At 36.2% G+C, this 12,515-nt stretch overlaps 1 long non-coding RNA gene across 1 annotated transcript; it reads right to left on the bottom strand.

The window, feature by feature from the left end:
- Positions 1-6,678: 6,678 nt before the first annotated feature.
- LOC145068768 (uncharacterized) lies at positions 6,679-8,539 on the bottom strand. Its single transcript, XR_013689119.1, has 4 exons — positions 8,293-8,539; positions 7,969-8,070; positions 7,361-7,459; positions 6,679-7,198 (listed from the first exon to the last, which is right to left on the bottom strand). It is a non-coding gene; the product is annotated as an uncharacterized LOC145068768 (long non-coding RNA).
- Positions 8,540-12,515: the final 3,976 nt, after the last annotated feature.

Genomic DNA, 12,515 nt, shown 5'->3' with positions numbered 1-12,515 from the left:
ATAGCACTCTTATTGATTACGGTATATGAATGATATGTATGGCTCATAGTTATGTATGACATGTATGGATCGTTGGATATGTATGGTATGTGGTATTTGGGGAACTCACTATGCTTTGCGCTTACGGTTTTTAGTTTTGGGGAACTTACTAAGCTTTGTGATTACAATTTTCAATTTATGTTTCAGGTACTCCAGTTTTCAAATGAAAGAGTTCGGGACAATCATAGTGCATACACATGTGTTTTCCGCAATATGTGATCTTTGGGATTGGACTCTAATAATTATGTTAATTAAAATGCTTTTCAATGTTTAGAATAAAGTTACAATAGTGTTGTGATTAAAATAAAAATGAAAATTTACCTTGGATTTTTGGGTTGTTACAATATTTGTTTCAAGAATATGATCCTTAATATAATTGTGTCAAAAAAAGTTTCTTCAAACACAAAAGGTTGGAGATGTATCTTTGAACAATATTGACCACTCTTATTGATGTGTAGTAATTATTTGTAGTCAAGAAACGATCATTAGATTCTGAGTATTTTTTTAGAAATGTTCGCATTATGTGTTTTATGATCAATTACATTACATACTATATTATTATGTTGTATCATTAGTTACATTATTATAGCATGTTGGCTTCAATACTATATTTGTATAAACCGTACTTCATTCTAATAATTCTTTCATTAATTACATGTATGGATCGCTGCATCGAGACTTGCCCGACATCGGACTCACTTCGGCATCGGGCCCCGCCCGGCATCAGGACCCACCTGGCATCGAGTCCCGCTCGGTATACAGATTTGTCTCTCTTAGGCCTCGCCTGCCTCTGGGCCTTGCCCGCTATACACATACAAACATATAACATGCTAGCACATAAAGAAACAGACTCTACTGTACTTTTGTTCGAAGGCCTCGCTTAACTTGGGCCCCGCGCCTGGTCTACTACTGATAAGTTATGGAACTCCGTAGTGTCACCATACTGCAATATTCCATAATAATCATCAAAATATTTATCACTACTGAGGGATCACACACGCACTACAAGTTCCCTAGTTTTATCTCAGCCCTTTTTGATTTGAGTACAAATCCTCTGCTTTCAGTAGTATGGTCCCCTACTACCTTCCACATTTATCCGTACTTTCCTCAAATATTGCCTTGACTCCGCCAAGTCCCTTGCACTACTACTATTGCTCCCATCACTAATCTCATCTTAGGCTTACCCTAAGGAAATCTATAACCCAACCCAGTCCTCAACTGCTGAATGACTCTTCATAATGCCAATTAACCACTATGTGAATACCATCACATGTAACGAGGCTGGGATAATCCTTCGAGTAAAAGATTCATCCCTACAACAGTTAGACTCAAACGAGAGTTGCGCAGTAGGGCCAAATCCAACACTCTGAGATTATTCAACCTTGATCACATGTGACTTGATGTATTCACCAAATGGATAAATCCCATCACCCAGAGCCACACAAAGCACAAAGCAAGTAGCATTCGGAAAAAAAGGAAAATCTAACCAGAACATAATCAAGCAATTCTATCCACATATCAGGAATCTACACTAACATGCAACTCATAAAGCTCATACACATATAACAAGCACATAAGGCATCCTCCTAGATCCTTAGTCCTATTCTAGCATGTAGTCTCATAAGCATATCATATATAAACAAACATGTATGGGTAATTTTGGAGAACTTACTTGAGCTCGGCTGATTGCATGCACCACTCCCTTTTCTTTTTTTCAAAATTCTTTTCTCTTTTCAAATTCTTTTATAAAAAATGATTTTTCTTTTGAAAATTTTCATACTAAGTCCTCAGTTTAAGTCCAAACACGCACAAGAGTGTGCCCGAATCCCTCAAACCAAGGCTCTGATACAAACTTGTAACGTCCCAAAAATCAAGACCAAAAAAAATTTCATTTTTAAATCATTCATCAAGCCATGATTATCAATCATAAACATAAGTCGTTATATCAAATCAGAGTATCTTCTCAAAACACTTATTTATTACAATAGAGTAAAACATCCCAGGCTAAACATCATGGTGTGTGCGATGCAGTCATCCCGAGCTCTTCCCTCCGCTACTGGAAGTACCTAAAACCAAAACTAAAAAAACCGTCAGCACAAAGCTTAGTGAGTTCCCTAATCCACTAGATACCATACATATAACAACATAATGGGCCCCCGCTGCTGCATCGGGACTTTCTCTCGACATCCGACTCACTCCGGCATCGGGCCCCGCCTGGTATCGAGCCCCGCTCGGTATACATATCTATCTCTCTTAGGCTCCGCCTATCTCTGGGCCTCGCCCGCTATATACATACAAACATATAACATGCTAGCACATAAAGAAACATACTCTATTGTACTTCTATTCGAAGGCCTTGCCTAACTTGGTCCCCGACCCTGGTCTACTACTGATGAGCTATAGAACCCCGTCCACACTCCTGCTGTCAGTGAGATACGGGCCCCCGCCCATACTCACTACTCTCGGGCCTCGCCCCTACTCTGTTAATATTGATTATTGAGATATGGAACCCCATCCATACTCATCTAGTGATGAGATACGGGACCTTGCCCATACTTACCTCCCTCCCAGGCACATACAAGTATCACAAAGACATCAAGTATAATCTAACATGCATATATAAATCTTCCTCGGGCTTGCCCCGACATCAGACCCTATTCCGGAACATACTACCATATAAACATACTTCGGGCTTGCCCCGACATCGGACCTTGGTCCGGAACCAATCGTACTAACACATGCAAGAATCACAAAGACCTCTAGCATATTACCAATCCTCGGGCCTCGCCCGAAATCGGATCGTGATCCAGAACATATAACATACAGTGCCTAAGGCTAACCCCAGAGCCTTCCTAGTACACACAAACATAATGGGCTGGCATTATGGCCTTAGACCCATGCACAGAGTGAGGAGACTCACCTTGCACAGCTGAAGTCTTGCTAATATCCCTCTGGCTGCTATTTGGCAATTCCCTGAACTGCTGATCCTTCGGCTCCCCGAGCTACCAATACCAAAATATCACTTAGACTAAATCAACAATCCTTCTTAGGGTAAAATGACCATTCTACCCCTAGCCCAACTTAGTCCATCTCTAAGGCCCAAAACATAATATAAAAAGGCCCAACACTAGGTAGGCTTCCCAAGCCCACTAGTGGCCCACTAATGGCCCAAATTGCTAAATTGGGCCCAATCCCTCTAATAGGCCTTACCTTAAGCCCAAAAATTTTCTTGGCCCATATTAACTGACTTCCGATGACCCATTAAGGCCCGAAGAACCAGCATCCCTTGCATGGCCCAAACTAAGGCCCAAAACAAGCCAAACCCATATCTGATGAGTACGCTGGGCGTACTCCTATGTACGTTAAGCGTACAAGCTAAATGGTGCGTACGTTGGGCGTACTTGCATGTACGCTCAGCGTACTCCTCTGTTAAGTCACCTTCCCATTAAGTGCTTAATACTCCATTCCAGAAGCTACAATTACAGATCCAAGTCCTCTTCAATGTCTTAATCCATAAAGTTGATTACTTGGTGGCTTGCAACCCACCAAATGAGCCCAAACTTGAAATGTGACAACAAACTTCCATGGAAAGGGCTAGATCTCATGCATGGTCACAAATGAACCCTAAAGATTGAAACTTTACTGCTTATGGGACTCATATGACACTAAGGGTGGCAACCTTGGACCTAGAAAACGAGTTGAGTCATAAAGGTCCATTATTGGGACCCAAAAGGTCTAAAAACTCCATTAACATTGATCTATGCATACTTGAGGAAATTTTCAGACTTTATACCTCAAAATGATCTGAAATGGAACCATAATCTTGGATCTACTACTTCTCCTTTGATCCACCACCTTTCTATATTCTTCACTTGCTTGAAAAATGGATTCACAACACCAAAATTCTCTCTAATGGCCTCCAAAGCTCCAAGAATACTCAAGAGAGGATTAGGGTTTCGTGGTGGCTGCCTAAAGATGAAAAGGAGGCTGGTCCTTGAGGGTATAATGTTCTTTATATAGTGACATACCCTAAAAATTAGGGTTTGGGGACTCTGAGCGTACGTTGGGCGTACTTCTCGTACACTGGGTGTACGCCTCTCCACGCCAGCTACCATATATCCTTATATGCTAGGCGTACACTCGCGTCTACCACCTTGCATGCATGGTCCCTTCTTTCCATCTTTCTTCATTAAGGACCAATATTGCCAATAACTTCAAAGTGCTATAGCTTCTTCATTCTAAGTCCGTTTCCGACGAACTTTATACCCACGAAAAAGGTGGCGAGAAGCCCTACGCTCCTAACTACCCACCCAAGCCTTAAACCTTTCAAATAAAACTTGAGACCCATAAAGACCAAATCACTTATACCCTGGGCCTCAGCAACCACAACCGAAGTACTTTTCAAAACGGGGTGTTACATTGTTGCATGTAATTTTAGCTAATGAATCCCTACTTGAATATTTCAAATTTAGAAGTTTTTAACAAGTGCTGAGATTAATGAATATTTAATAGAACTTATATGTTACAAGCATGTGATAGATTTTTTAAGGCTTTTGGTATAATGTTATCTAACTATAATTTTGTAAGATCCTTTTGAAATTCATCATTCCTCCATTTATCTAAAAAAATAATTTTTGAGAGATTTTATGGTACAAACATGAAATGTTGTTTTCAAACTATCAGGTTTCTAGAATACATTTTAAACATTTAACAATGAATTGGATATGTATCCTAAAGACATTCATTTCATTCTATAAACTTATGTGGTTCCCATCGGTTTGAATAGTTTGTTATTTTGGTTTCCTACATAGTTGATGGAAAGAGTGACCTGAACTAGAATATTACACATTATATTAGAATATTACACCTTGTAACACCGTGATAGATTTTTTATGGTAGAAGCTTGAAATGCGGTTTTGAACTACTAGATTTTTAGAATACATTTCAACTTTTAGAGAAAAAATTGATATTTATCTTATAACCACTCATTTCATTCTTTAAACTTATGTGGTTCTTACTATTTTGAAAATTTGTTATTTTGGTTTCCTACATGGTTGAAGGGAAGGGTGGTCTGGATTATAATATAACACTTTATATTAGTATATTACACTTTATAACATAATTTCATAATATTACACATTAACATCAAAAAAGTTGTTTCTATAAATTATTTTGATTTCTTGTAAATAATTCTAGATATTCTTATAACTCTATAAGTTGTATATTTAAAATATTACATAACAATATCATGATATTACATATAATATTAGAATCTTAAATAATATAAGTTCAATGGGTATTAAAACACCTAAATTTAATTAGGCTTTGTTTTATTAGAATATTCTACATGGGTCAGTCAATTCCCCATCTTCACGACATGGCAACTTAACGTTCACGTCGTGGCCAAGAATTAGACGCGGTCCCAACCGATCAAAGTCCCATCGCCACAACATGACACATGGATGATCACGTCGTGTGAACCGGCTGTTACTGATTAGAAGAAACCGATTGATACCTTCCTTCAACTCAATTTGGATCTGATCAAAACATGCATGATCTTAACCCCTCAAGACCATATTCAAATGACTAGAATGATTGGGACATGAATGAGACCAACCAATACTCCTAAGACCAAGATTCAAGGTTTCCTCTTATGTGTGGTTGTATGGTTCATAAAACATCAAAATTGACTAACATAAGAAGTTGTTACCTTTTGGAAAATCCAGAAATGATCCCAAGTATGTAATTGCTATAAGGGATGCTTCAAGAATTTCACCAAAAGTCTTCCCAAAACACCCACCACTTCACTTTTCTTTTTTCACTTCAACTCACAACCAATGACAAGAACCCTAGAATGCTCTTTCTTCAAGATAGAGGCTTTGAATATGATGTTGGCTGCAAACAGTTGTTAAATCCTGGATTAGGGTTAAGTGGAGTATAAATATATGCTAATTTTAAAGTATGTGAAAATAACTATATGACCCATATACATGATCAAGTAACCTTTTCTTGAACTTTACCCCCTGAAAGTTAACTTTAACAATTAAAAAGGTAGCATAATATGCAACTATAACAGAACTAACCTCAATGGCAAATTAGGCTTATACTCACACATATTATGTGATGGTAAAAGCCACTTATGTGTTGGAAATTATCTATACCTACATATAAATTAAGTGTTAACATGTGTTGGCTCATGACTGTATATATCGATATGTACCTACACATAGGTGATGTGTAGCCATAGAATAAGCAATACCTACACACGTACGTGTGAGTAAAACTGTTAAGTATGTATGGGTAAATGTCTCATATGATGTTTTGGGATGATGACATGGCCAATGACGTGGTCAATGACATAGATGATGGTGTAATGTGCATTGATGACGTGGATGGTGACATGTCGACTTACGTGGCATACCCTTACAAAGTGTTAGTGCCACATGTCATAAAATATGTGTGGGTAAAGTCATTTTTATGTGTAGGTAAATTTGATAGTTTTGTGGTTATAGCTTTTTTAAGTGTAGGAAAAAATATAATTGTGTTGGTTAAAATATAATTATGTGTAGGCATTAACCACAATATATGTAGGTAATTATGATTCAATATGTAGAAAAGAACTACAAACTGTGTTGTTGTAATTAGGAACATATCTGGGCAAAACTATTTGTAGTTAAAATAAAGTTAGAACATAAAAGTTCAAACCACAAATGAAAAACCATGTACTACACTTGAAATAAGTGAATTAAAAAACAAAAAACTAGTTATAATGAAAGTACTAAACATCCTTCTATATGATCAAACTCATCAATATTCTCACCATGATACTCTCCAGAACGGGTGTGGGTTGATGTATCACAGTCGGATGTATCATCTTCTGATTGTCCCGATGATGTACTTGAAGGAGGAGGCATGATATTTTTCTCAATCATCTTTTGTTCCATAATTGAACATCTTTTCTCATCTTTCAAACATCATCCACTAATTCATCATAAGTAGGGCATTTTGAATTCTTAGTATTACTTGTGGTGTTACTAACAACAGGATCACGTCTCCACCCTGACAAATGAACGGAGCTTCGTCAAAGTACCTTCTCTAGAATCGACTTGTCGCTCATTGTGTCCATGGTATGATTGTTTCTCAGCTTCATCATTTCTTCCTGTTAGCACAAAACATAAGGAAAGTAAAGTAAAACCCATTAGTTATTAACTAATGTAAATTTATTAGGGGTTGCAATGGGTAAGCACAATGTCTAAGAATTTACAAGTATAATTTCTAATCCATTTTAATAAGAAAATAAGAAACGAGCAACTAAACTTACATATTTTTTAGTTGCATCGGTAGATCTCCATCCTTTTTCCTCATCCCAATGTGTAAGATTGGATCGGGTTGATATCTTTTGAGATTGGAGGGATTGGATCTAGTTGCAACAATTATATTAGTAAAGATGTACATAAATTGTCACAGTGAAAGTTAAAAACTATTATTCTAGTTTGCTTTGGAATTTTATATTGTGTTTACAACTTATAAAATACTTTATAACAACATACTTAGAATTTTTTTAACATAATAGCCATGTACTTATACCTTTTAACCCTTGACATCGATTTAGTTACACCTCTTTACCCATAAGAGCCTTATCAGTTTCTAGTATACAACCCTTTAAGTTGTACCCTTCATCGTGTTTCATTCAAGCATATTAGTAAGTATTGCAAAAAGACCAAAACTTACTGTGAACACACTAAGACACACAACCTTGACAATAGAAAAAAGCATTTGATGTTATGACTCTTACTATATGTCAACATATATGATGTTAAAATAAAAAAAAAACCTTCGAGTTTACCTGATTGACATCCCTAACCATAATAGAAACATATATATTTAATGTACTAAAGATCATTTGAGGAAAATGGGATAAAATATTACCTGAACTTAATGTGTTGTATGGAGTAGTATGTTGTCCATCTTGTCTACCTCGTCCACCTCATCTACCTCTTCCGCCTCTTTTTGACATTATACTCTTTGTAACTATAAGAAAAATATTTTATAACTCGATCGTATAATCATAGTATGAGAGATTCAATTTTAGAGTCTAAACCACAAAAGACTGAATATGCAAATCAATTACCAAACAACAAACCTTACACATTGGTATTCAAATCAGTTTAGAGAAAGACATTGATGAGCAGATAAAAAATATCAGTGAATATGGGCAATGTGATAAGTCAAGACTTCATGATGATATGTTACCTAGATTTGACCGTCAGACTTTGCCATCGTTCTTTCGCCTTGATTTCTCGAAGCTTTGTCACTATTATTAGGGCTTTTGTGGGTTTTGGTGGGACGATTGCTAGTGAAGAACCGTTTCCCTCTATATACTCCATGATGTTCGTGGATTTAGGAAGAGATTACGCCCAAATTCAAAATGGCACCATTGTGAATGTAGGATGGGATCAACCCAAATCATACCTAGTTATGCCGTATCTTTCCTTTATCATATCCGAATTCCCTTTATATTTTAGAAACATATGTTTCAATTTTCACCACTGTCAAAGCTATTTTTTTTAATTCTAATCTGTTTTTTTTCTTTTTTAATTATATTTTTTATAGCATACAATATTTCTTTATATTTAAAAAAAATCAAAATATTGTTATTCTTATATATTCATAATTAATGTATGTGTAAGCATAAGAAGTAGACATGTATTACAGTTCAAGATACTTTTATCCATATATTAAATAGACAAAATTGCAAAAATGGTCCCTGTGGTTGGCAAATTTATGCAATTTTGGTCCAAAACGATACCTTGGTGTACCACTGGTCCAAAATTGGATTTTTCTATTGTTTTTGATCCCTGGCATTAACTTCCATCCATTTGTGCCGTTAGGTTCTATAAAGACAAGGGTATTTTCGTCTTTCCACCTACAAGGACCATTTTTGCAACTTGTTTCCAAAAAAATCATGAACCAAACCAAAAATAATATATATAAAATTAAGGGCAATCGAGAAAAGCAGAAGAACATGTGCAGTTTCAAGCTCGATCTTGATCGTGTCCAAGTGACAGATCGAGGAAGGAGTCTTGCAGTTTCCGTCGTTTCAAACTGAATTCCCTGATGGGTTTACTTTAGTTGGCCTTCTTGTAGATGTTAAACGAGTTACATTTATTACAAAACACGTATTCACCTCCACCGTTGTGCTTTTTGTCGTTTTTTTTATAGAAATTATACACCATCATTTGTAATCGAAGATCTCACTCGATATAAATCAACCCAAACCCCAATTCAGAAAAATCAAATTCATCGAGGTTTATGTAAGAAAACGATGGTCGGAGCAGAAATCGAGGGATCGACCTCGACGAACAATGCTTACGCGAATGGTTTAGTCCAAATCAACAACGGGTCTCTAGAGTAAAAACTTGACGAGCTTCGTAACCTATTGGGTAAAATAGACGATGATCCTTTAAGAATCGTGAACGTTGGAGTCGGTGCTTGGGGCAATGTGTTTGCATTAATGTTACAAGATGGTTATGGTCATCTTCGAGATAAAGTTCAAATCAGGATCTGGAGACGAGCAGGTAGGTCAGTCGATCGAGCCACATCACAACATTTATTCGATGTAATTAACTCACGAGAAGACGTGTGAAGACGATTGATTAGAAGATGTGCGTATTTGAAATACGTTGAAGCAAGATTAGGCGATCGAGTATTGTAAGCAGATGAGATTTTGAAAGATGGGTTTTGTTTGAATATGATCAATACTCCACTTAGTCCTTTGAAAGTGGTAACGAATTTACAGGAAGCTGTTTGGGATGCTGATATTGTCATCAATGGATTACCATCGACTGAAACTCATCAAGTTTTTCAAGAGATTAGTAAGTATTGGAAGGAAAGAATTACAGTTCATATTACAAGACTCCTTCCCCGATTTGAGGCTGCCAACGACGAACCAAACGCACCAAAGGGAGCCCGTTGGAAATCGACGCCCTCCTCCCCTCGCGATCGCCAGCCGCTGTTGGAACCCTTTCAATTTCTGCTGATGTTCGCCCCATTCTCGAGCAGATGACGATCGAAGATCCCTTGACCTGTGGCTAGGGGCGACGAGACAACCGGAGCAACCACCCCAGACGACCCACTCCGCCGGTAAATTCTCGTTTATCGTTGGGACTAAATAGAGACCACGAGACTCAAATCGTGAATCTCATTTTGCTTCTGATCTGTAAATCGCGTCCAAAAACGAAGAAAGTATAAAAAATCAATTCATTATTTGAAGATGAAATGATTCAAGCAATGAAGGCACTAGTACCAAACGCTGGTGGGAGAAACCGTGATTTTTTTGGAATAAGGTTGCAAAAATGGTCCTTGTAGGTGGAAAGACGAAAATACCTTTGTCTTTATTGCACCTAACGACAAAAATGGATGGAAGTTAATGCCAGGGACCAAAAGCAATAGAAAATTCCAATTTTGGACCATTGGTGCACGAAGGTATCATTTTGGACCAAAATCGCATAAATTTGCCTAGCACAGTGACCATTATTGTAAATTTGTCTATTAAATATGTATTAGATGCTTTTAACATTTATTATGTTTAGCTATACATTTGTAAATTAATATTATGTGTCGGTAAAAATTAAGGAATTACGCATACATAATTTAACTTATATATATGTCTAGCCAATTAATTTCCCCGTCATTCTTTTTAAAAAAATATTTGTTTTATTTTAGCTACACATTTATATGTAAAAAATATGTGTTGGTAAATAAAGGAATACCCATACATACATATAATTTTTATTAAATTGTGGGTATTTAATTTGCCACGTCATTTTCAATAAAGAAAGTTTAAAATGTTTTTCGTTACATTTAACAACACATTTATATATAAATATTATGTGTAGATAAACCTCAATGAATTAACAACACATACATCCAACTTTTAAGATTGCGTTGGCGATTTACCAACACATCAATACAATTTGTCATATGTGTAGGTAATTTTACTTGTCATCAAACATAAATTTTTGAGGGAAATTTTCCCACCACAAAAAAATGTTAGTAAAAAGTATTACCTACATATATTAAATATCAATTGTTATTAAAAAGTATTTTTGTCAATTACCAACACATATAAAACTATGTGTAGGTACTTACCAACACATTAATATATGTGGGTAAAATATGTGTTGGTAAAGACTTTACTTTCTTGTAGTTTTGGGTCGTTACATACATCTCCAGGCTCCGACAAGCGCGGATGAAATTGAGGATCAATATGGTACTTTTCATGATATTATCCTAGCTCTTGGGATAAGTTTAGATTTCATGGTGTGAATGCTTGAAATTTCTTTGCTAGCCATGAGGGAGTCAAATGAAGAAACGAGAATGAAGAGCAATTTGAAAGTAATCACAAAATGAAGAAACGAGAATGAAGAGCAATTTGAAAGTAATCACAAATAATGAAGGAAAGTAACCAAATAATAAGGTATTTATAGCGAACCAAGTAAAGCCACATTTATGAAACAGACAAAGTGGCATTTATACGATGTAGACCCTTTAAATGGAAAAGAACTAAAGAGATGATTATAAGAAACGATGAACGCTAGAAGCCGTTGAATTGTTCCGTTAAAATTTAATTTAATTGTCTATGCTTATCCGATTAAAATGGTTACTTCACAAGACTTTTGAATTGTCACTTCTAAAAGAAAAGTAACAATCCAAACTGAGGGGACTTAATAGGGTATTGTCTAGCCTAAAGCAACATACATACCTTCACTATGTCGAACCAGGTATATACCGGACTAGGTGTATACCAGAGCAGATATGTATTGAACCAAATGCATACCGAACTAGGCATAAGTACGGAACCGCATAATGTAACGACTAAGGTAGAAGATAACGTCACTATGTCGAACTAGGTATATACCGGACCATGTGTATATGACCATTAATGCGACAGGATGACAAACCTGCTCGGTACATTAAGAGGTCGCAAGCTCCTAGAATTGACTATAATAATAGACAAGAACCACTTTACAAGGTATGCAAACATATACACATTCCACTCGATTTTCGACCTATTCTCTTAAGTTATTTCTGACTTTATCATTAGAGTGTTGGTCCGGGATCTTCCCTAGCCAATCAACTTACGAAGTTGTTTGTTGTCTTCATATTGATTAATTGTGAAGGAATTTATAACTCTCATAACCAATGGAAGGTGAACTCGGGAGTACAAAAGTATCTAAATTCGAGTTGATACTAATAATATGCTTAACAAATCTGTTTTTTTTGTTATTAATAAAACATGAAGGATATACAACTTCTTCTCCTAAAAAAAAAAAATAAATAAATAAATAAGACGCTGTCCGTTTGCTTTCAATTAACCTTTTATCCATGTTCATGGATATTTATTTAATCCAAAATATATAAAGCATGAAGTTTTCGGCGATGACGAAAAGGAAAGAAGAAAAGTCAATTAAAGA

This window comes from Lactuca serriola, chromosome 8, assembly GCF_051521515.1.
Source record: "Lactuca serriola cultivar US96UC23 chromosome 8, Lser_US96UC23_V15, whole genome shotgun sequence".
In the NCBI taxonomy this organism is placed as follows: domain Eukaryota; kingdom Viridiplantae; phylum Streptophyta; class Magnoliopsida; order Asterales; family Asteraceae; genus Lactuca; species Lactuca serriola.
The sequence above is the reverse complement of the archived record's forward strand: the minus strand, read 5'-3'. Positions and strand labels throughout refer to the sequence as shown.